Source organism: Tamandua tetradactyla, chromosome 10, assembly GCF_023851605.1.
Source record: "Tamandua tetradactyla isolate mTamTet1 chromosome 10, mTamTet1.pri, whole genome shotgun sequence".
NCBI lineage: Eukaryota > Metazoa > Chordata > Mammalia > Pilosa > Myrmecophagidae > Tamandua > Tamandua tetradactyla.
The window spans coordinates 64335403-64359381 of NC_135336.1; the positions used below are offsets into that span (position 1 = coordinate 64335403).

The window sequence follows — 23979 nt, forward strand, 5'->3', positions numbered from 1 at the left end:
CAGCTTGCCCTGCCTCCCATGCGATCTGATCATTTTTTAAGAAGACAAGATTCCCTAAATTATGGTGTCCAGAGTAACTGCCCAATCTAAGACACTTAAGGCAACTCTCTGAAGAGATGCTATGGTAAGCCACATTGCTAGTGGAAACATAACTGGCCTGACAGCTTTTGCTTTATACTCAGATCTACTCTAACCCACAAGCAGGCTCTGCTTGTAATGTATACATATCATACCACTTTTCAGCTGGCATTTTTAGTTTATACAAAACAATGCTTTGGAAGAGTCTTTCATTACGTTGCAGACATAATTGGTAGAGCATCAAAATAATATGCACTTTTTAAGTGTCAGGTATCAACAAAGGGGCTGGTTCTGGGAGAGCCTAACAGCCATTTACCTACATGTAAAACAATGTTTGTTAACATCCATGCTAATTGGTGTTCACAAAGTGATCATTTAAGCATGTCACTTTCTCACATCATGAGAGTCTTCTTACCACTAGAGATCATTATCTTAAATTCTCAAATCTAACAGCTTTCTGCTATCCAATTAGCTGGGTCCCTTTGGTATCTTACCATAATACAAAATTAGAATTTTGCCACACTTGTTATCAGTTGCAGGAAAAAAGAAAGCACTCCTGGGAAACCTGGAGCAGCACTCATTACACTGGGTGGTACCAATGCAACAGTTGGTGTGCCATGGAACTCCTGGTAAAACCAGTTTCAACCATCCTGAGGGGCTCTTTTGTCATTTGCCATGTGGCAATGTTTTATTTAGTTCTGAACACACAGAATTTGCAAATTTTCATAAGGAAGACATTGTGCTAAGACATTCCGTTTTCATGAAATAATAAACACATAAAAGGCATAAAAGTAAGAGGACAAAAATTTTCCCTATCTCATATTGTTATGAAAATTTTTACCAAATTGCTACTTTTTAATAATTATTAGAGGACAGAAGAATCCCACCTCCTTGTAAATAAATAAGAAAAATACAATGTTATTGAGAGCAATTACTATCAATTATTAGGTGTACATGAGAAAACCAAGTCACCCCAAAGATAGGGAAGTACTGGACCAGTATTCATGTAGATTGACCACCGATGAGCATCTTTTTGTCTGTTTCAGTTTCCTGGCTGTTTAAACAGTGGGAATTTATTGGCTCAAGGTTTTGAGGTTAGGAGAAGTTCAAAATTAAAGTGTAAGCAAGGTGGTATTTGTTCCTGTGGACTGTGGCATTCGGGGGCTGACAACCAGCAGTTCTTAATATTTAGATTTTCAATCGCAAAACAATGACCTCTCCTGGCTTCTTTCTGTGTCTGGCTTTCATTCTGCATATAAAGGACTCAATCTGAATGAAAGTCCAACCAGATTTAGTTGGGCCACACCTTAACCAAGGTAACATTTTGAAGACACCTTATTTACAAAATATGTCTAAGTTGGGGTATATTGACCCTAATGTAGATTGACTTTCCACATAAGTACCCTACTTAAAAGGAAGTGTGCAATAAGGAGGAGGGTTGCTATTGTTTCTCAGACCCATGAAGCAATTCAAGGAGAGGACATTTACCACAAATAGCTGAAAAAATCCTCTGGTTATTGTCTTAGTTTACATGGACTTCCATAACAAATCACTACAAACTAGGTGGCTGAAAATAACAAGTATTTAATATTTCACAGTTCTGAAGGCTAGAAGTCTGAAATTAAGTGTTAGCAAGACTATTCATTCTTCCTCTAAAAGCTGTAGGGGAGAATTCTTCTTGCCTCTTCTAATCCTGGAGTGCTCAAACCTTGACGTTGATTGGTTTGGGGCTACAGGGCTTCAGTGTTCACCTCTATCATATAATAGCCTTGTCCTCTGTGTCTGCCTGTCTCTATGGCCAAGCATCACTCGTCTTATAAGGATAACAATCATGTTGTATTAGGGTTCATCCTAATCCTAATTAGTTGGCTTCAACTAATCACATCCTCAAAGACTTGAGTCCCCAAAATGGTCTCACTTTCATAGGACCTGAGGTTAAGACTTGAGCATATCTTTTTTGGGGAAAAATGCAGCCTATGATTAATATATCATATTCTCATGAGTAGAAAATAAAGGGACTAGGGGAAAAGCTTTCTAACTGATATCTATCATGTAGAGCTTGCATTCTTGTGGATTCTATTCCATTATGGTAGATACCACATTTCTCACCATTTTATGCTTCAATTTTTACTTGCCATATCTTCTACTCTGGTTTTTCCTCTCTTTTTTTCACCTATAAAGAAAATTTTAGCAGCTTATCATAGCCATTTCCAATAGAAGATGTGAATAGTTGTACAACTCCTGAGAACAATATGGAAGGAGAAAAGTCTCTTCTCTTTTTCCCCCAATTTTTTTAAAATTTTTACTATAGTAGCATACATACAGCTCAAAATTTCACATTTCAATCTCATTAATTTGTACAATTCAATGATAATAATTACATTAAAATTATTGTGCTGCCACCACCAGCATCCATTTCCCCAACTTTTCCATAACCTCAAACAGAAACCCCACTCCCATGAAGCAATAACTTCTCTCCTTCAATCCCTATCCCTGGTAAGCTGAAATCTATGGTCTCTATGAAATTTGGTTATTCTAGATATTTCATGTGAGCAAGATCATGCAATATTTATCATTCTAACTCTTAATTACTTCACCCCACAAGATGCTTTCAAGTTTCATACATGTTGTACCATGTATCAGCACTTCATTCCTTTATGTGGCAGAGTAATGTTCCATTGTTTGTAAGCCACATTTTCTTTATCCCATTCATATGTTGATAGAAACTTGCACTGTTGTCACCTTTTAGCTATTGTGATTAATGTGGCAATAAATTTTGGTGTGCAAATATCTGTTCAAGTCCCTGCCTGTGATTCTTTTGTACATATAAGAAGTGAAATTGCCTGGTCATATAGTAGTTCTGTGTCCAACTTTTTTAAGAAATAGCAAATTGACTTCCACAGTGGCTGTACCATATTACAATGCCACAAACAATATACACAGTTATACTACCCTCATCAACACTTTTACTGTGCATATGCGTTTTAATAAAAGCCATCCTAGTTGGTACCTCATTGTGATTTGAACTTGCATTTCCTTGATGATCAATGATTTTGAACATTTTTTACTTTGATTATTGGCCACTCATATACCTACTTTGGAGAAATTTCTAGTCAAGTCCTTGACTCCTTTAAAAATTTTGTTATTTGCCTTTTTGTTGCTGAGTTGCAGCTGTTCTTTATTTATTCTGCATAATAAATTTTTATCAGATATATAGTTACCAGTCATTTTTCTTCCATTCAGTAGTTTGTCTTTTCACTTTCTTGTTAGTGTCCTTTAATATACAAAATACTTTTTTCGTAAAAGAAAGAGTTAAATATTGCCCACGAATGCAAGAAGATAGCCTAATAAGCAGGAAACTAAGAAGGTTGTCCTGTGAGTTGATTTATAGAAAGAAAGGAGCTACACACTTTACGAAATCAGCATTATATATATGTCTAGTAGAACTATCTGGGTGTTGGAGTTAAATATGCTCCACACTTTCTTCTTTCTTTCTGAATAAAACAAAATGCTTCTATAGAACATACATTGTCTTTATCTTTACTATGATAGTTTTTAAGAAATAATTTAATTTTAAGGAAAGATAAGCCAACATAAAATTGAAAAAAAATACAAAGTGGAAGAAAATGCTATTTGCTTCAGTGTGTAGTTGTATTTCTGCTAAAGGCCCCCAGAATTCTTAGCCAATTATTTTATTTCAGGTTATTTTAGAATATTTAATTCAGAATATTTAGTCTAGAGATTATGGTTTTCAAAAATAAATCAAATCTAATGAACTACATCTCCTTGAGAGAAGTAACTTTGACTAAGTCTTTTCTGTTCTACCAGTATATCTATATTTAAAAATAAAAAAAATTAAAGATGAAAAAATCAGATTGAAACTGCATAGACACTTCACAAACTGATAGCCCCAATTCTTAATGAAAGCTTAGCTCATCCTAACTCAATTCAGTCTACTATATTTCTGGACTAAATAAAACTCACCTGTGAATAAGAAATAAATATGAGAGTAAATCTGGAGATAAAGCCCAGTAATTTTCTTTCAGTTATCACTGTGTTTATGATGCCAAAATGTTGACTAATTGATTCTCCTAAAATTTTATTGCTTTTTTACTGCTATTACCTGTTCTACTTATTTGAACATTTTTATACTGGGTGGCTCCAAGTTTTAGATGTGACTAGATATTAACATACTCTAAAATAAATCAAATTTATATTGTACTAGTAAACAATCTTTGTTTACTAATTGATACTATTGAGAGTGAATGAGAAGCTAAATTAATATTTCTTCTTATACTTCCAAATTGTAAATGAATTGTATATACTAAAGACTTCAGATATTCCTAAGCTCAAGTCTATATTTGTCTGTTTAGTAGGACCTAGTCTGTAGATAGTAAAATTTTCAACAGGTTTAATAATGGCACTAGTTAACACAAGTCAATTTGCAGTAGGAAACTTACTTCAAATTCAGAATTTTACTTTAAGTCTTTACTTTCTAAGCACAATGAACTATATAGTGAAGACTTGAAATTGAATACCTAAAATCTTTTGTTTTACTGAGGAACTCTTGTCACTGAAATAGAGAAAGATGAAGTAGCTAATTAACCTTTAAAAGGGTTTTAATCCATGTCTACTGAAAAATGCTTAGAATATTCTGATTTATAATGTTTTTAATCCTTGAGAAATGATTTAGAAAATGTAATCATGACACTGGGTTTGAGTTCCTCTGACTCTGATGCTGAGTTTGTGTTTTTCATTGTGACATTACATGATACCATGGATGATAATTTTCCATCAAGTCAACTCACATCACTTCAATTCTATTAGAAATGCCAGCTCAGTTAAATATAATAAAACTATTTTGGCATGCCTGTTTATCCATTTTTCCTTCTTTCCATGTTTAAAAAAGGAGAGAAGTCTTGTTTTGACAACATTCTTGTCGTTGTTACTGCAAATGGAGTAACCAGATGATACTATATAATATTGTCTAGGTTTCTTATGTTGTGAGAGCTTTGCTAGCTTCCTTGATATTTGATGTCATGTCACAGGACTATAAATGTTAAAAATTACCACCAGAAGAAGCCTCAGAGACCTCTTTAAACATGCTCCTTTTTCCAAAGAATTGTTCAAAGCTTAGAGATATAAAGGACTTGCACAAGGATGCCAAGATATTAATGGGTACAACTGGATCTTGATCTCAATATTCTAAGTTTATTGTCCACTTCTCCTTAAGTAATCATAAAACTGAATACTAAAGAGGTGACAAGGACATTCTTCTGTACCCATAACTCTCTCCTAAAATAAACTTTTACCTAAAGAGTTGCTCTCAACATTGATATATACATGATTGTTTAAAATATGGTGAGATATTTTCCTTCATAAGCACATAAAAGTTCCCCCCTTAACACAAAAGTAAATTGCATTTTCTATTTCTTCCCCTCTTTTGAAACGTTCTTTGTTATGATCATTACTATCTCACTGTCCTATAACATTGACTGTTTCACTTGACTGACTCCTTTGTTGCATTTATAATAACTGCGTTTATTTTTAACTTTTTTTTTACTGAGAAAGAAAAATAGCATTGTCCTCTTCTCAATCAGCTAATCAGAACGCCTACATATAAAGAAGTCTTTGAAGAAATTCTATTTCTACAAATTTCCCTTAGCTTTATTGTCAAATGGATGGAATGAAGAAAGATTTTTCTTTTCAGTTAAAAAACACATTTTTTTCTTGCATTTTAAAAAGCCATTTGAGCTCACATTTAAGGAAATAAATTCTTTATGTTTAATTGAATCCTCTTGTCTTCATTTATTTATCATTAGGTCAAGTGCTGGAAAGAAATCTTTTGTGATTTATTCATTTTGAAATCATCATTTATTAATTAGGGTGTTAGCACATTTACAACAATCACTGGTAAATGATGTGAAAAAATATTTAGCCCACTCTTCTTGATTGTAATATATTCTCTGAAACCTTCTTGGTTTTCAAATTGGCATTTAGAAACTTCATTTGGATGAAGTAAAGCATATTTTGCTTGATATATGACTACAAGATCTAACCTGATGTCTTCCCAAGACTAGTACCCTCTTCCCTATTTTTTGATGTATGCTCTCTACTGCTGTTTAATTACTCCTGGAGGATGACAAAGGAAAGAATATGGCATTTCCAATATATCAGGCAGAGAAATTCTGTGTTCCAACTTGGACCATTAACAATCAAATAAATAGTCTTTCCAGATGCTAAGTGTATATCTGTATTATTTTATAAATGTGAGCCAGACCTCAGCTCCTTTATTTTGGTTATACCACATCCAAATCATAATTGCCAGCATTCAAATAAAGGTACCAGTCTACAGCTATCTTTAAGCCTTGTACCATCTCTCTTCAGAAGAATTGGTATAGGGCCATTAGCAGGCACATCTTGTGATGTGTGCAACAAGACAACTACTTAACTATCAGAAGTAGTTTACTTGGTTGTTTTATGTTTACATAATAAAAGCTTTATTATTATAACTATTTGATTATGGCAGCTAAATGTTTAAAGGCATATATTTATCTATATAGTGAGATCATTATCTTCAAGCATCCATATAAAGTCACTACAGATTGCCGTTGATCTTGAAAATATTGCTGTCCAATCTGTATTGTTTTAGGTTACTTCATTTGGTCCATGATACTTACATTTCCTCATCTTAATCCAAAGTTTATGGATTCTATGAAACTGATCAACGAGTTCCTGTCAGAGTCAATAGGAATTATGTGAGACTACAATATTGTATTGACTATTTGAAAACACTAAATTATAGTTAACAAGGAAAAGGAAAAGATCATAGGTCTACTCTAAAAATTGGTATTATCTCAATTTGTCTAAAGCAGTTAGTTATATTGGTGGAGGCAATGTTTGAAGTCTGAAATGTGAGACAAAAAAAAAAAAAAAAGCTTGAACCAAAAAAATGGCCAAGTCTTTTATCTTGAAAATTAAACAAGAGCTAAAAAAATGTTTATATCTCATTGCTTTGAACTTAAGATGTATTCTTGTGCTCTAGGATCCATACCTTATAAGTATGCATTTCAAAAAAATATGCCTTACACTATGTATTATAAAATGGCAGCTGTTTCTGTCTCTTCATTCCACTTTCTGAGACTGTTAAAATTATTTCATTGGTCACACTATGCCACTTCTTTTTCATCTTCCAATTTTCTTGAAACAATTCAGTAATTTAAGTAAGAGATGATTTTTAGAAAATACATGTTTCTTCATAACATTTAATGGGCAGAAGCTAGAAGTCAAATATATATTTATTATTGGTATTAACGAACTTATTGAAGCCTTTGTGACTGGACATCTGTGCTTTTGTGTCTAAAAATAGCAAAAAAATGTAATATAAACCCATTTTCTTGTATCTGCTATATATTGTCTAATAAAATTCAAGGACATTTGCCAATAGTTGGTAAAACAACTTGGGCAAAGCTGTTGAGTATTAATACTAACAGTATTTTATTTCATGGAGAGATAATACAAAGCCTTTCTCACGTAAAATAAAGAAGTAAATTGGCCACTGTCATGATCGGGTTCATGTGTCAACTTGGTCAAGTGGTTGTGCCTGTCTGTCTGGTTGGGCTGGTGCTGGCTTGTCTGTTGCAATGAGGACATTTCATAGATTTAAATCATGATCACGTCAGCTGCATCCACTGCTGATTCTGTTTGTTGTCAGCCCGGGGGGAGTGTCTACTGCAATGAGTGATGCTTGATCTAATCGCTGGAACCCTTTAAGGAGGATTCCGAAGAGACAGGCTCTCTTCCTGTTTCAGTTGGCAAGCCTCTCCTGTGGAGTTCATTGAGACCCTCCATTGGAATCATCAGCTTCACAGCTTGCCCTGCGGATTTTGGACTCTGCATTCCTATGATTACATGAGACACTTTTACACATATTATATTAGCGAGTGTTTCCTGTCGATTCTGTTTCTCTAGAGAACCCTAACTAATACAGCCACTCTCTGAATTCAGGAACTCATTTTATAATTCTCTCTGTTCTCTTTCTCCTCAGTTTTTATTTTTAAAGATTCAGACACCCTTCTCTGATGATTTTATACTAAAATATCCTTAGATAGAGTTACAAGAATGTCAGCATGCATCAGATAATTAACAAAATTATTTGGTTCAGGTTATTGCAATAGGGAGAATGTTCATTATTGAGAAATATCTCAAAGAAAAGAAAGGGGACTTGGGGATTTAGAGACAAGGAAAATGAACAAATGTGGATGACAAATTTTAAGCATGCCAGGAGAAAAGGTGGAAGCAGAGTAAAGGTAATGAGTTCTTGCAATATGCAGAAAGATTCTTTGTGATTCAATTCTGGCCCTGCTCATTGTTGTTCATGTTTTTTGCACCTCTTTTAAATTGTGGGCAACTGATAGATAGCCAAAATTTGTCTCAATTGTTGGAGACATAATTAATGTTCTCCACCCCCTATAAAAACAGAATTGGGGAGTTTTCAAACATTCTTGCTTCCCAGTAGCACAAGACTCAGATAATGTTCTACATTTCAGTCATTTTTTTTGTTCAGAATGAGTATAATTTGTTACTGAGCAACTCAGAAGCAATCATAACCCTCTTGAGTCAGAGGACATAGAGTCTAAGAAATAGTTTCTAGAAGACTCTGGTTACCTTTATTCCTGAAAATCAGTTGAACCCATCTGTTGAAAGTTGATAGCATAGGTCAGTTGTTTGGGGATTCTGGAGATCAGGCATCTTAAAAAAAGGGATGCCTAAAATGGAAGAGAAATATTAATGTAAAATGTTGCATTAATGTAAAAATTCAGAGTTGAATCCCAAAAGTAACCAATATTAAATGGATTTTATGAGGTTGATGAAAGGAAATGTTCTGTTTATCCTCATTGAATTTCTTTATGCTTTCAAGCTCAGATGCCAATGCTCTTGGCCATATTTTTCCATATCATGGTTAATCTTCATATAAGGACATGCATGACTCAAGCATTTCTCCAGATGTTCTTAGTGGTCAACACAAAGGTTTGTTCAGGAAAAGATCCAGTACATACATGGTCTGCTGTGGTGAGTCCTTTGAAGTTATATTAAGTCACCATGCTTCAACTCAAAAAGCTCAAATCCTGGGGAAGTGGGCCAGCTGTAAGGCAACCTCAAGTCCCCACAGAGATCTGTGCAGTCAGGTTTAGTTTCTCAGTGATGCTAAGTCAATCAGAAGGGAGAAAAATTGAAATCACTACTTTGGAAGGCTGCAGTCATATTGTAAAGGTGACTGGAAGAACTGAAAATTTGGTTAAGAAACCACGGGGCTCGAAGAAACCACGGGGCTCGAAGAAACCACGGGGCTCGAAGAAACCACGGGGCTCGAAGAAACCACGGGGCTCGAAGGTCTGGAGGGCGCGTGACCACAATAAACCGAGAGCAAAGAAATACTTGCAGCAGTTTATTGCAGGGGTAGCTCGCGGAGCCTAGCTGGCTGGCAAGGCTTACAGGCTAGGCTCCCGAGAGGGGGAAAGCACAGGGTATATATAGGGTTGGTGAAGGGGCGGTAACATAGGCGGGGAAACTTTGACGGACGGCTAGTATGGAGTATGTGGATTGGTTAAGGAGGTGTGAACATGGTCCAATGAAATAGCTTGAAGATGTTGCTAGGCAGAGAGCGAGAGGAGGAAGGTTGGGCCAATCGGAGAGTGAGAAGACAGTGGTGCGATGTGAGGTCAGCAGTTGCTAGGTGGAGGGTTAGATTAGCAAGGCTTGCAAGATCGAGAGATGTTTGGACACGTCAGGGCATGTCAAGGACTGATGATAAGGCAATAGAATCTAGTCCAATTTACAGGTAGATATCAAAGCCAGCTTTTGTTTTTATTTTTGTTTTTGCTTGGAGTGGATGTCAATTAAATCTCTACCAGACAAGATGGAGTTTACCTATATATTTGTTATCTGCAGTTTCCAAAGAGGTACAAAAATCACTCATAGACTAAACAGGGCCAGTATCTCACAATGTGGAAAAGGGGTGCTATGGAAAATGCATAATTTTCCATTGAAATACAGAAAATGTTCCCTACAATAACCGCCCTTTTGATGAAAAATAATTTCATGGAAAAATTATTTTTGCTCAAAAAAAGACTTGTATCAATAGATTGGCTTCTTATTAACACAGTTGTAGCAAAGTGGTAATTTACCATATAGGCTTTCTGCAGTTTTGCTGGAAGTTTGCATAAGCAATCTCACATAGGACTTTGAAAACTTCTTGAGGCTAGGAAGCCAAACCTTGAACTTGCCACCAGATTATATCTGCAGTGCCTATATATATATGGGTAAATGCCTCTCTTACTGTGGTCTTTCAAATATCCTAAATATCCTAAAGCTGCCAGGTCATGACTTGGAATGTCTTATTAATTATGTCTTATTAACAAACAGGGCAGATTCTTATTGAGGCTAAACAAATAATTATATTGCCACAAAGATAAGACTATTCAACAAGAATTTCAAAATCTTTAGGGATGAGGGAAGAGTTATAAGATAAAAGTTACAAATGTAACCTGTTATTAGTTACAGAAACTTAAGAAGATAAGGGTTTTCATACATTCAGAAAACAGGACATTAGAACTTCGGTAATATTCCTAACAAAAGTCACATTTATCCTTCATACTTTATACAATCCTATGCTATTAATTCTTGTTCTTCTCAATCTTGCTTTAGCATTCTCATGACCCATCTGCTCCTTTACTAGGCTTCCTGAAATCCTGATTTGATCCACTGGCATGGTCTCAAAATAATTTAAGCAATGCCATTAGCAGTGTAAACCTGAAAGTAACTGGGATATTCCTTTTCCACGGTGCTTTGAAACAGATTTTTTTGACTATGATGCATTCAGGCTTGTAGCTGATTACAGGAACTTTCAGAGCAACATTTTAGTAAAACAAAAAACTGTAGATTATAAAAGATTTAAAGCTGTAGTAGTTAACTTGCCCTAATAATTTTCAAAAGTGAGAAATCTAAGGGGAGTTCATTACCAAAATAGTACAACCAAAAAGGAAATTTTGTTGTTTTTGTAGCTTGAAAACACAAGATAATAAAGTCAATAAATGAAAGTAATTTTAGACAAGATAACTATAAATATAATGATTAGCTCTATTTTCACAGATTAAACTTATAAAAATGGAAAAACATAATCCTTACAGAGTAAAAATCTTTAGTAATAATAAATAATAACTCTGAGATATAGTATATGCTAAATATGTCAAGAACATAGTTTAGTTAGAATATACCAAAGAACATATAATCAAGTAAATAGATTCCTTAAGTCTACAGTAGGTCCCAAGCATCTCTATATTAATCTGTATATTAACAAAATTCCATAGGTAAGTGATGTTGATCTCAAACTGAAACTGCTGGCCCAGAGGACACTAGATTCAAATTAAAGAAATAAAGTTGTAATCAAGTTAACTTTTTAAAAAGTAACAGAAATTCAGAGTGAAAGAAATAATCTGTTCTAATGGATACTAGGCAAAACAGTACCAGAAACATATTTCTGATAAATAGAAACATATCATGACAAATTTCTAGGAGCCTCCCATATAGCATACAGTTTCTAAAATATTTTTAATAATTTCTTACTTACATAAATTTGACCAAGGAAAGCTAAGCATCTCTTTTGCCAGAATGCTAGGCATCTCATCAATAGTAAAATATCAAATAAATTTAATGATTCTTATTGTCACTCTTTGTAATTTTAAAGGACAAATGTTTGTGCTGTCCAGAGACCCTCCAGCTCTAGGAAATCTCACAGATGGTTTTAGGTGCAAAAAAACATCAGGGATTCAGTTTTGGAAAAGCAAAATCAAATGTTGCCTGGAGTTTTGAACACCTGATTAAGGCAAGATCATGGGTTACTGGGAACATACTTGAAACAAATGCAATCAAAGTGTCAATAAATGATTTTAAGAGATCTTATAAAAGCTAACATGATTGTAAAGAACATAATATTTTTCAAATTAAAAAAACCTTTGTTGTCTTAAATGATCAAGGACATGGTAAAGCCAATATAAAGCATCTATAAATGAATATGTAGTCCAAGCCAGTCCAATGAGATTTTTAAGTACATGCTAAGAGAGAGAAAAACTCTCCTTTTCTCTGAGAAAGAATGATGAATGCCTGGAATTGTTTGCCACAAGGTTTTCACCTTCATCATTCCAGTGGAATTCGTGTGCAACAAGGAAGAAGGATGATTAGGACAATACACAAGAAGTGATAAGTTCTCAAAGAGAGAGACAATGAAAATAAGCCACAAAAACAAAGACACATAGAGAAATCTGAAGTCACTAAATCCAACTCTACTTATAGACTTCTCAGTTATTTGAGCAATAAATTCCCTTCATGAATAAGCAGTGCAAGTGGAGTTTCTGTCACATACAGCTGAAAGAACATTTACTAATACATTATTTAAGGATAAAAGTAATGTTTTATTCATATATTTATCTCAGTGTCAACATACTGTCTGGCATATTCTAAGTAAAGTATTTGGCAAATTTTAAATCAAAGAATAAAATAATAGATATTCTTAAGATCACCTTAGGCAAATGTTTTTAGTCATCCCCAAATTCATGAAATTAAAGGCTTAATTCAGCCTGTAAATCTGTTAAAACATATATACACTTTATTTAATTTAAAATAATTTGAATTGTATGTAGTAAAAGATATCCTGATTTTTGTAATATAGAATATAATTGCCACTCTTAATGTATAGTAATAGAAGCACTAATTTTGACTCCCCTTATCCCTTTAAATTAATTCATGGTGCTAGTCCTTGAATGCTTCTAGAAGAAATTTTGGCTAAATCAATGAGTTTTCTGGTCACTTCCTTGTGATGCAGTATCTTCTGATCAATAATAAATAAGTCCAGTTCAATAAAATAATCAAAACTTTAATCTTCATTTCAAGGTAAAACTTTTCTTATCCTCCAGGTCAGACTTGATACATCTGTCTACAGTGGCTAGGATTTGGGGGGTTAATTATGTTTCTCTCTTTTCAACTTTCACATCTATGCTCACTTGTCAGTCTGGTAGAGATGCTTCTATACATTTCCAGGACAGGAAGTGAATCAAAAAGATAGGAACTTCTTGGGAGAGATGATCTGAAGGAGGTAGGAAGAAAAGTTCCAACTTGTTTGAAATTACAGTGATTCAATGTCATGATCTCAGGCTGTGACAGGCTGAATAATGGAACTTGTTTATGGGTTTCTCTATTGCTGGGATCTCTCATTTACAATTCTATAGTCTATTCTGGCTGGGTTGCTAACTTGTCACAGACACTAAGCATCTGGAGTCAAATGCTTCTTTTTGCTAAAATCCATTTGCCCCTGAATGTGCTTTCTTGGATAGTAACTGGGATTTACCCACGCAACCTCTCTCCCATTTCCCAATCAAGAGAAACTTGTTCTCTGGAAGATTCATAGATTCTTGGCCCAGAAAAACTCTGAGCATGCAAATCACTCTGCACCCTTTTGTTGTTAGATGTGAATTAAATTCCAGTCTTAAATTGCAGGGGACAATTTTGAAACTTTCTGAATTGTCTCCTTAAAAGTTTCTCTCCCTTGACTGAATAAAGTAGGAAGAAAACCCAACCCTATAACAAAATTGAAGTCTGACTAAAACTCTACTTAAAAAAATAAAATACTTCTCCAATATCCAAGCAATTTATAACCTTGCAACAAATGGGGAGATTAAAACAGCATTATCTTGTTGTAACCACCTCTTTCCGTGTGTTCTTCTCATACCATTGAAATGTACATTGTCTTTGGGCCTCAGTAGAGAATTCTATTTGGAAATAAAAATATATACATACACTCACTAGAAAGAATAAAGTACATAAAAATACTGTCCCACAAAATCTTTAGAAGCCCAGGTTCTAAGAAGAGATATCCTGGTTTGAAGTTCCTTCTCTGCCTGCCATTTTTACCAGATTTATGATGTTCACAAGTAGTTTACAGATGTTATGCTTCAGTTTTATCTCAAATATTAAAGATGTAACAATACATCCCTCCAAGGATATTTATTGGTAAGACCAATGATTTAATGTATTTAGAACACCAGTGTATCTTGAACATGGCAATTTCTCAATCACCAGTATCAGTTTTCACTAAAACTCTCCATATATATATATATATATATATATATATACTATTATACTGTTGCTGAGTTGAGTGATTTAGAGTGATATATATTTATTTAGAGTGATATATATATTTACTAATTTGAATATTGTTTTACTGAAAACATGAAGAAAGAAACAAAACTAAGTCAAAATTAAAATTAATTACAATTGAATATAATAAATAATATATTTCTATGACACTTGAATACATGCTTATGGGGATGCAGGGCCCAGAAGTCCCTTCGACATTAAGAGCATTGTACTCCATATGTAGAGCAGGTCATTGCATGTAGCCATCTACATGATTGGGACAGACATTAAAGGTCATCCACACTCCTCAGGGGGGAAAGAATGTACAAATGGTATCATAAACAAGGCACTGAAGTTCCCTTCCCTTATAACTGCTGAGAACAAACTTCCAAACCCATGTCATGAGATGCTGCTGAAATTCTCTTGTCACACTTAATGAAATTTCTTTGTCTTGAATCCCTATAAACCACCCTCTGGCATTCCCCATCCTTTGGGGAGCCTTATCCTTCATTTTCTACAGCTGGCCACCACCAGGGAAGAGCTCTTGCTCAGAAGTCCTAATAAACTCATGCTTAACTCTGTACCAGTCATATTCTTAGGTCTTAGGATTCAGCTGGGTTGTAAAAATTGGTGAGCCAGCCAGGAGACCAAGAAGCTGCCAGCTCTAGTGGGAATGAGTTCTGGGAAGTGAAAATCCATAGAAGAAATCCCAAATTAGCCTCAATCATCCATGTGGGGAGGGGTGGCTGCCCTTATAGATGAATGGGGACTACCGCGAAAGTATGGGGACACACTGAAGAGTCTGGTAGGGTTGTTAGCTGTTTTGCAACAGATGGCAGAACAACTAAATTTGAGTAAAAAGAAAAAGATACTGCCAAATAGTGGCAGCCATAGCATAGCCCATTTCAGGAGCCCAGTAAATGGCTACCAAGGCAGAACAAATGACAAAAGCCACTGCATGCTATTTAAAGGAAGAATTAAAACTAGAAAAAGACATGTACCTTGTCGAGGTGGAAATGAAGGACTCTCTGGCTGATTGCCTGTGCATAATAGACAGTCAGTGAGAGACTCTGGCATGCAGACATGCCCAAGTCAAAGGCCATAGGTTGCCTTAGGCTTGAGTCTGGAAGAATTTAGCTACTCTGGGATAGGACCCTAAAGAGTGAGACTCCATAGACTCCTTTTTAGAAAATGAAGGCGAGGAAGAATTGGAGGCAGAAGAGGATGAAAAGAAGAGTCTCAAGAGGCGCACCCCATAATAAAACAGAAATGGAAGACAGCCAAGATCAATCACACAGGGTTCAAAAACTCTAACCATCTAAACAGAAATCACACAATATTAGGAGAGATTATACTGTTGCTGAGTTGAGTGATTTAGAGCAGTAATATATACAAACAAGCAAACAAACAATAAGGGAATCCCTACCTGATTGGCTTCTGGGAGCAGAGAGGATAGTGCTATCTGGAGTGGAAATGAGTAAACTGATCTATCACAATCAACCCTTTACTATGACAGTGCTTGTATGCTACCTCCTTGCTGATATGGCTGATTAATGTGTATAAGGCTGTATGCCTTAATGAGGGCAAAATACTTGCACAATACCCCTCATTGGCAAAATATGAAGGAGCTACAAGATGTTTTAAGAGGGCTGGGAATGAAACACACCATTTATACCATGGTCTTTGTAGGTCCTGACACTGAAGATTTTACTACAGGAATGCAAAATGCAGCACTAAATACTGCCCCCAACTAATATTATAGCCACTCCTGTCGATCCTGATTAATAGGACAACCCATTTCCCCTTGCTGCTTAGGCCATAGCTGGCCTCAGAGAGGCAGAGAAGCTGTGGGAAAAAGGAGTAACGGCAGTTGAAAGTGCTCCCTGGGGGATAACAGCCCTAATCAGGTATCCCACAAGCAGATGTGAATGGATCTCATTACTGCAGACACAGAAATAGTTACTGTAGATAGGCAACCTAATGAAGTCCTGGCAAAACTACAGAACAAACTGCCAAAGGATGAAAGATTACTGAAGTAAACTTCCAAGACTCCAAGGGAAAAAAGAAGTCAGGAAAGAAACTTCTGATTGAAGCCTTGGCTGGGGACCCCTCCACTCTGCTGGAAGACGTGTGGCAAACCTCTTACTCTTTCTAGAGGTGTTATGTCAGGATCCCCAGGTCTGAACAATACCTAGGGACCTGGGGATCACAGGCTATATGTATAATGAATGATTTACTGGTTCCCCATTAACCAACAGCATGTGTTAGCACTAGTAGACACGGGAGTTAAATGTACTCTAATTTATGGAAATGTAGCTGAATTTAATGGACACATGCAGTCATAGATGGCTATGGGGGAAAGACAATCAGAGTGAAACAGCATAATTTGATCTTTCAAATTGGGAGAGTGCCCTCCCCCAAGTGTATATGGTATATATTTTTCCTATACTGACATACATTTTAGGAATTGATCTTCTACAAAATGCTACACTGCAGACCACCATAGGGGAATTCTGTCTCAGGGGTAGAGTGAACAAAGTGGTCTTAAAGGGGCAGGGAAAATGTTCCTCTATAAAAGCATCTTTGCCTCAGAGGGTCATGGCTACAAAAAATATATAAATTTACAGAAGATCACCAAGAAATCCTAGCCACTATCAAAGAGCTGGAGTGGGTGGGGATAATAATACCTACCCATAGCACTTTCAATACTCCTGTATGACCAGCACAAAAACTTGATGGAACATGATGCATGACAGTAGATTATCAGGAATTAAATGAAGTAACATCACCATTGTATGCTATAGCACAAAATTGCTAGTTTATTACAAGAAATTAATATCCAATTGTGTCAATATCATTTTTGTGTTAGATCTTGCTAATGCTTCTTTCGTCTCTTCCTAGAAAAATCAAGCCAGCCTGCATTCACCTTCCCTTGAGGAAGCCAATGATAAACTTTCATCGTGCTTTCCCAAAATTAAGTACGTAGCCTGACCATCTGCCAGACTCATGGCAAAGGATTTGACTATGTGGAAAAGTTCCACATGTGTAACTCTATTTCACTATGTTGATGATGCCATATTGACCAGCAACTCTATTTTCATAATTAAAGGAAGCTTCAGGCTCATTGCTTTCTCACCTTGAATATCTGGTATGGGCAGTAAATTGAGAAAAGCTACAAGGCATTGGCTGTTCTGTCAAATTCTTGGGTGGTATTGGTTAGGTAAAACAAAAACTATATCTTCTGCTGTAATTGATAGGTGAAATAATTCCCCATGCAACAAACACATTAAAACAATTAATGGCTCTCTTGGGGTTGTTGGGACTGAAGGCCTTTTGTTTCTCACTTAGCCCAAATGTTAAAACCTTTATATATTTTGATTAGGAAAGGCCATCCATGAGAATGAGATTCCTCCCAATAGACTGCTTTTGAAAAAAGCTAGAGAATAACACAAGCACAAGTACTGGGGGTGGGGGCTGTTCCAGACCTGCCCTTTGAATTGGATGTAGCCAGCATTGATATTAGATTTAGCTGGGATATGTGGCAGAGGTAGCATTCTAAATAATTGTCTCTTGGCTTTCAGTCACAATTATGGAAAGGGGCAGAACTGAGATACAGTCCCCTGGAAAAGCAATTGTGTGTTGCATATAATGCCTTACTGCAAGTGGTGGAACTGACATAAAGATGCCCAATCACCTTGAAAATGGTCATCCCTATTCAGGTGGACACCTGGCATGGCTTCTAAGCTACTCTCTAGCAGTGCCTGACTGAGCACACTGACCAAATGGAAAGACTACCTGCTACAGTGTAGCATTTTCAAAACCAACCCTCTGAGTGTAGAAATGCACAAAATTCACAGGTCACTTCCAATGTGGAGCATTTAATAGCTAAACTCGCTGCACCTGAAATAGCTGTTGAAATGCCTACTTTAGAAGGCACAGGTACTGTTCCTGAGTCTGCTTGATACAGTGATGGTTCCGCTAGTGGGCAACATCCCACCTGAACAGCTGTGGCAGTATAACTCACTACTGATACTATATGATGGATGACTGGTGATATGCAAAATAAACAGTGGGCTGAGTTAAGAGGAGTATGATAGTAATAGTTCATGAGCTAAGAGATGTGCTAACTGTCTGTATGACATCTGGGGTGTTTACAAAGGCCTTATGACCTGGATGGCAACCTGAAGCAGGAGCAATGGATAGTCATAGGTCACTTCTCTGGGGACAAGAATTGTGAAAAGACATCTGGGATGCCTGCTAATAATGAAAGTAACTGTTTATCACATCTCTGCTGACACTACCAACATGTTACCCAGAAATGTGGAAATAGATGCACTTGTATGAGTTTAGAGCAGCACAGCTGAAACTAGGAAAGTGGCAGAATGGCTTCATTGGAAAAGCTAACACCAGGACTATCAAATCCTGTGGCATCTCACCCAGCAGTTCCAGTTGCCAGTCATGCACCAGCAGTTGGTGGACATCACTAGAGAATGCCTTTCATGATGCCTGCATTGACCACATAGGATACAACACCAGATGGAGTACATCAACTGGTCACAAATTCCAGTGACCTGGTAGCATGTGGACAGCATCAGTCCCCTTCTGCTCCAGGAGGGGGTAAGATCTGCTTTTATTGGCACAGACATGCTACAGGATTTTTTTTGGCTTTCCCAGTGTGGAAGGCTAACCACAGGGCCAATATCAGATGTTTGGAAAAGATGAGTACTCTGTATGATATACCTATAAAGATAGATAGTGCTTGGGGAATTCCTTTCACTATGCAGATAACCCAATCCTAGGCCATGAATTAAGAGATCATGTGGACATTCCATCTGCCCTACAATCCCACAGGTGCAGGCCTTAATGAAAGACAATGGTTTGTTAAAGGAAGAACTAAAAGACTAATAAGAGATCTTTGCAGCAGTGGACTAAAAGACTCTTTCAGGCTTTAGCCGGCTTGAATACAACACTGTGAGCTGCTGCACTGCCCCTCCCCCTGTTGAAATACTAAGGACAGGACTGATGCAAGTGCTAAGAATACAAATTAAAGGGCCAACTGCCTTACAGTCTAAATGGGGAAATAGTAATAACTTGCATCTCAGACCATACAAAGTGGGGATCGATGAGATCAGTTGGCCATGGGACTGGCCAATATCTTTCTTTTTGTTTATAGCACCCTAGCAAACACCTTGCTACTGTGGACTTCAGTGGTAACTCATGCCCACAATCAGACCCAATGTTGGGTTTATAAGGATTTACCATCTTCCAGGTGCTACTGACCTTCTTTGGACTATCAAGACTGTGAATTGACCTAAGTGGAATACCCTGCTGGCCTGGCAGAAATCAGCACTTTGGAAAATCTGGGAAGTGATCTCTCATTTAAGACTTAAATCCAGCTACCATCTTACAATGATAACAGGGCTTGCACCTCCTCCCTTGTATGGGAACAGATGAAAAAGACCATACCTGTATTGGGGTATGTGGTATATGATGGTTTAGGGTGGTTTACAACAGAAGCTTGTTACAGTAGACCATGTTGCTCTTGTTCATATGGAATGACTTCATGGAGTTCATGATGTGGGGTGGCTACCTATGAATTATGTAATTTTACTGTTAAGCTGAAAAATAGCTGGCAAAATATCTCCAACCCACATAGAACATATCCTTCCCTGAAGGGATGGCAATGGGCTTGTGGGCAACATGATTGGCCTTATTTACCCTATAACTGGATAGAACGTTGTATGTGGGAACAACCGTATGTCCTTGCTACCTCATGCGACTCTTTATCCCATATTGCTAGTAATTGGGAAGTGGTTAATTCTAGATATGGAATGAAATGTACTCCCTGGTGGCATTATCCTTTTGCCATCCTTATATCAGGTGGAACTGCAATAGCCACTGAAGTACATGCAGCAACTTTAGCCAATCACATTGGCTAGGCACTTTATTTCCAAAATGGCTATAGCCTTGTTAAATGAAGAAACCACATATCTTAGAAAAGTAGTTTTACGAAATAGAATGGCTTTAGACATCGTCACTGCAGCACAGGGTGGCATCCATTCCTTAATTAATGTGAAGTGCAGCATATGTATTTGTGCTGGTTTGAAAGGATATATGTCCCCTAGAAAAGCCATGTTTTAATCAAATTCTGTTTCATAAAATAGAATAATCCCTATTCAATATTGCATGTTTGAAACTGTAATCAGATCATCTCCCTGGAGATGTGACTTAATCAAGAGCGGTTGTTAAGCTGGATTAGGTGGTGACATGTCTCCACCCATTTGGGTGGGTCTTGATAAGTTTCTGGGATCCTATAAAAGAGGAAACATTTTGGAGAATGAAGGAAATTTTGGAGAGAGCAGAGAATGCTGCAGCACCATGAAGCAGAGAGTCCATCAGCCAGCACTTTGGAGATGAAGAAGGAAAACATCTCTTGGGGACCTTCATGAAACAGGAAGCCAGGAGAAGCTAGTTGGTGACACCATGTTCGCCATGTGCCCTTCCAGATGAGACAGGAACCCTGACCATGTTCACCATGTCCTTTTCCAGCTGAGAGAAACTCTGACTGTGTTCACCATATGTCCTACCATTTGAGAAAGAAATCCTGAACTTCATCAGCCTTCTTGAAACAAGGTATCTAAGTGCCTTAGATTGGACATTTCTATAGGCTTGTTTTAATTGGGACATTTTCTCAGCCTTAGAACTGTGAACTAGCACTTATTAAATCCCTCTTTTTGAAAGTTGTTCTGTTTCTGGTATATTGCATTATGGCAGCTAGCAAACTAGAACAGTGTTTCTCATCATTTGAGCAATGTTTCACAGGTTCTAAGTGTATTGTTTGTTTTCTTGAATAAAAATATTTACAAGATAATATGCATGTGCATTTACGTATTAGTGATCAATTATCAGTAGACCCTTTATCTAAATGGTTTAATTCCCTGTCTTGGCCATGAAGACATCTATTTGTAGGGTTGTTTAATCTATATGGGGGACCCATAATGCTTTATTTTCTCTTATACTGTTGTTGTGCTGTCTATAGTCAACATAGAATGCTGTGTAGGGGTGGATTTTCGGGATCCAGAGCCCAGAATTTGCCTCCATACTGAGAAGATTACCCTGCATATGGAAAGCAGCCATTATATGTAGGTGCCTACAATACCAGAACAACACTAAAGGCCATTATACCTCCTCAGGGTGAAAGAATGTACAATGGTATCATAAACACGGCATTGAAACTCCCCTTCCCTGATCACTGATAATAGCAAACATCAAAATTCCTTCATCATGAGACCCTGCTGAAACTCTGTTGTCATAATCCATGAAATATCTTTGTCCTGAACCCTAAAAGCTGATTTCTGTACTTCCTACCATTTTCAGAGCACTAACCTTCATTTTCTTAGCAGCTGGCCACTACCATGGAAGATCTTCTCCTGTCCCTAAGTCTTAATAAACTCATGCGTAACTCTGTGCCTGGTGTATTCTTTGGTCTTAGGACTGAACTGAGTTATAACAAAGCTTCATTCTCTTCAACTCTTTCCCCATTTTCTACCTTCTATTTTTCTGTCCCTTTATTTCCAACTTTCATTTTTCCACTCTCATTATTTTTCTTATTTTTGTCTCACTTCTTTCCTCCTCTTCCTACATAAGCTCTAGTGCCACTAAAAATCCACAACCCCTCAGCTTTTTAAAAAGATATCAACAAGTACTTAAATTTTGAAAATTTTGTCAAAACTTTAATGAACTAAAATGTCAGTGCATTTGATATCTTCTCTGAGAACACCACTGCACATAATTTAGACTCATAAAGTAGGAATACTAAGAAGAATCTCTCTCATTTTTATCATTGTTAGACATCCATAAAGAAAGGTAGATCCTCATAACACAAAGATTTCCCATATATTTAATAAAGAATCTAACATGTAGTGTCTGTCTACGAAACCTGTCTGAACTGATCACAAAAAGAGAGAGGAGCTTAGAAGAATGAATGTCTTTCATAATCAGGCATTACATGGGTGTTGGAGCAGGGTGATAACTTCCTGTTCTGTTCTATTTCATAAGACTTGGAGAAATTACATGGATGAAAGAGGATCAGATAGCTTATTCCTTTTAGTTCTCCTAAATTTCTTACACTTAAGTCTGGTATAAGACAAGGAGATGAAGAAAAATCAAGTTAGACACATCATTGGAAGCATGGCATACTAAAAGAAGAGTTCATTATGATCAAAGTGGAGGAAATCTTTTGCAGACAAGAAGTATGGAAGTAATGTATCAAGTCATTTACAGGATTTCAAAATTTATGTTACCCAAGGCTGTAAGTAGAAAGGGTGCAGAACTTCCTTCCTCCCACCAAAGAGCAGAATAAAATGAATCTGTCCACTCTGCAATGTATTTCCCACATTTCAAATGACAGAAGTTTTCCCTCAATTGCTCCAACCCAACAGCCTGTCTCCTTGCTTTGTTTCTGAATTTGGTAAAACATTTTATGGCTCAGTAGCCAGGTAAACATTTTCACAGGAGAGGAAAAGAAAATGACACCTTAAGCCCACACAGGCACTCTGCTAGCAGCCTACTATTCCTCTGGTCATTAATAGACACTAACATCCTAACTGGTGTTCTCAGGACATCCTCTCCATGCAATAATATTAATTGAAATATCGAATACTCATTGAATGCTTCTGAAATATCCAACATGATTCTAGGATTTTTAAATGCATTCATTAATTTTAACATTCACAATAACCCTCTTAACATTCTTATTAAAATAAAGCTCCATTTTAGCCTCACACATAAGTTAAAGTTTTAAAATATGAACTACTATTTATTTTCAACACCCTACCATATTGACATTCCTAAATGTCAATAGACTGAAGCAAAAAATGCTTATTTGGCACAAAATTTATATTTTGACTAATGCATTTCCTAATATAACTTATGTGGACAGCTTAATTGAACACCATAGTAGTTAGAACCTTGAGTAGAGAATGAGATTTTGTAAATTTGTCCAGAGTGATGCCCTGATAAATCCCAGAGTGATTTGAACAGTGAATAAAAAAGTATCTGTAATGTCCTCTTGGGGGAATGGTGAGGAAGTGGGAAAATTAAAAAATAAATAAATAAATAAACAAAGCTCTGAGAGCTAAACAATGTGATCATGGTAACTTAGCCATCAAGACCCATGACTGGGTTTTAATGTAAGCTATATAGCTCCACAGCCCACAATTTTTATCATTTATGTCATACTGTATTTCTTTAAACAGATCCCCCATGTAGTTGCATATTTACTAACTCAGACCAACTGGTATAGATCAATATAAGAGGCACCTTTCAGAGCAGTTCTAATGTCAGAGATTATAACAAGCAATAATTTTACTATATTTATAATTCTTAATATAGCTACTGCCTTTATTTTCAGCTGCTGGAAAAGTGGCAGCCATTCATAGAAAATTTTCTGTCTAAAGGAAACTGCAATTTCAATCCATAAGGAATCATCATTAGTACAGCCCCAAGGATAAGGAGTCTTGATTTTTAGATTATTGGTCCTTATACCAAGTATTATGTTACTTCCTGGTCACCAAATGGTTATAAAAACCTTTATATGTTTATTAAAAGTCATCTAAAAGGGAGAAGGCTCATCATGAAAATTTTTCAAGATCATTTTTCATGGAGATAGAGTAAAAATGGGCCAGAAGGTGAATTATTTTCAAATTCTTA

The 23979-nt window shown here is 36.4% G+C and overlaps 1 long non-coding RNA gene across 1 annotated transcript in view; it reads right to left on the reverse strand.

The window, feature by feature from the left end:
- Window positions 1-2186: 2186 nt before the first annotated feature.
- Window positions 2187-23979, reverse strand: part of LOC143647959 (uncharacterized) — a 53364-nt gene continuing 31571 nt past the window's right edge. Inside the window, exons 2-3 of the long non-coding RNA XR_013158279.1 lie at window positions 8746-8846; window positions 2187-2251 (exon numbers count right to left, since the gene is read on the reverse strand). This is a non-coding gene — a long non-coding RNA (uncharacterized LOC143647959). The remainder of the gene's footprint in view (window positions 2252-8745; window positions 8847-23979) is intronic.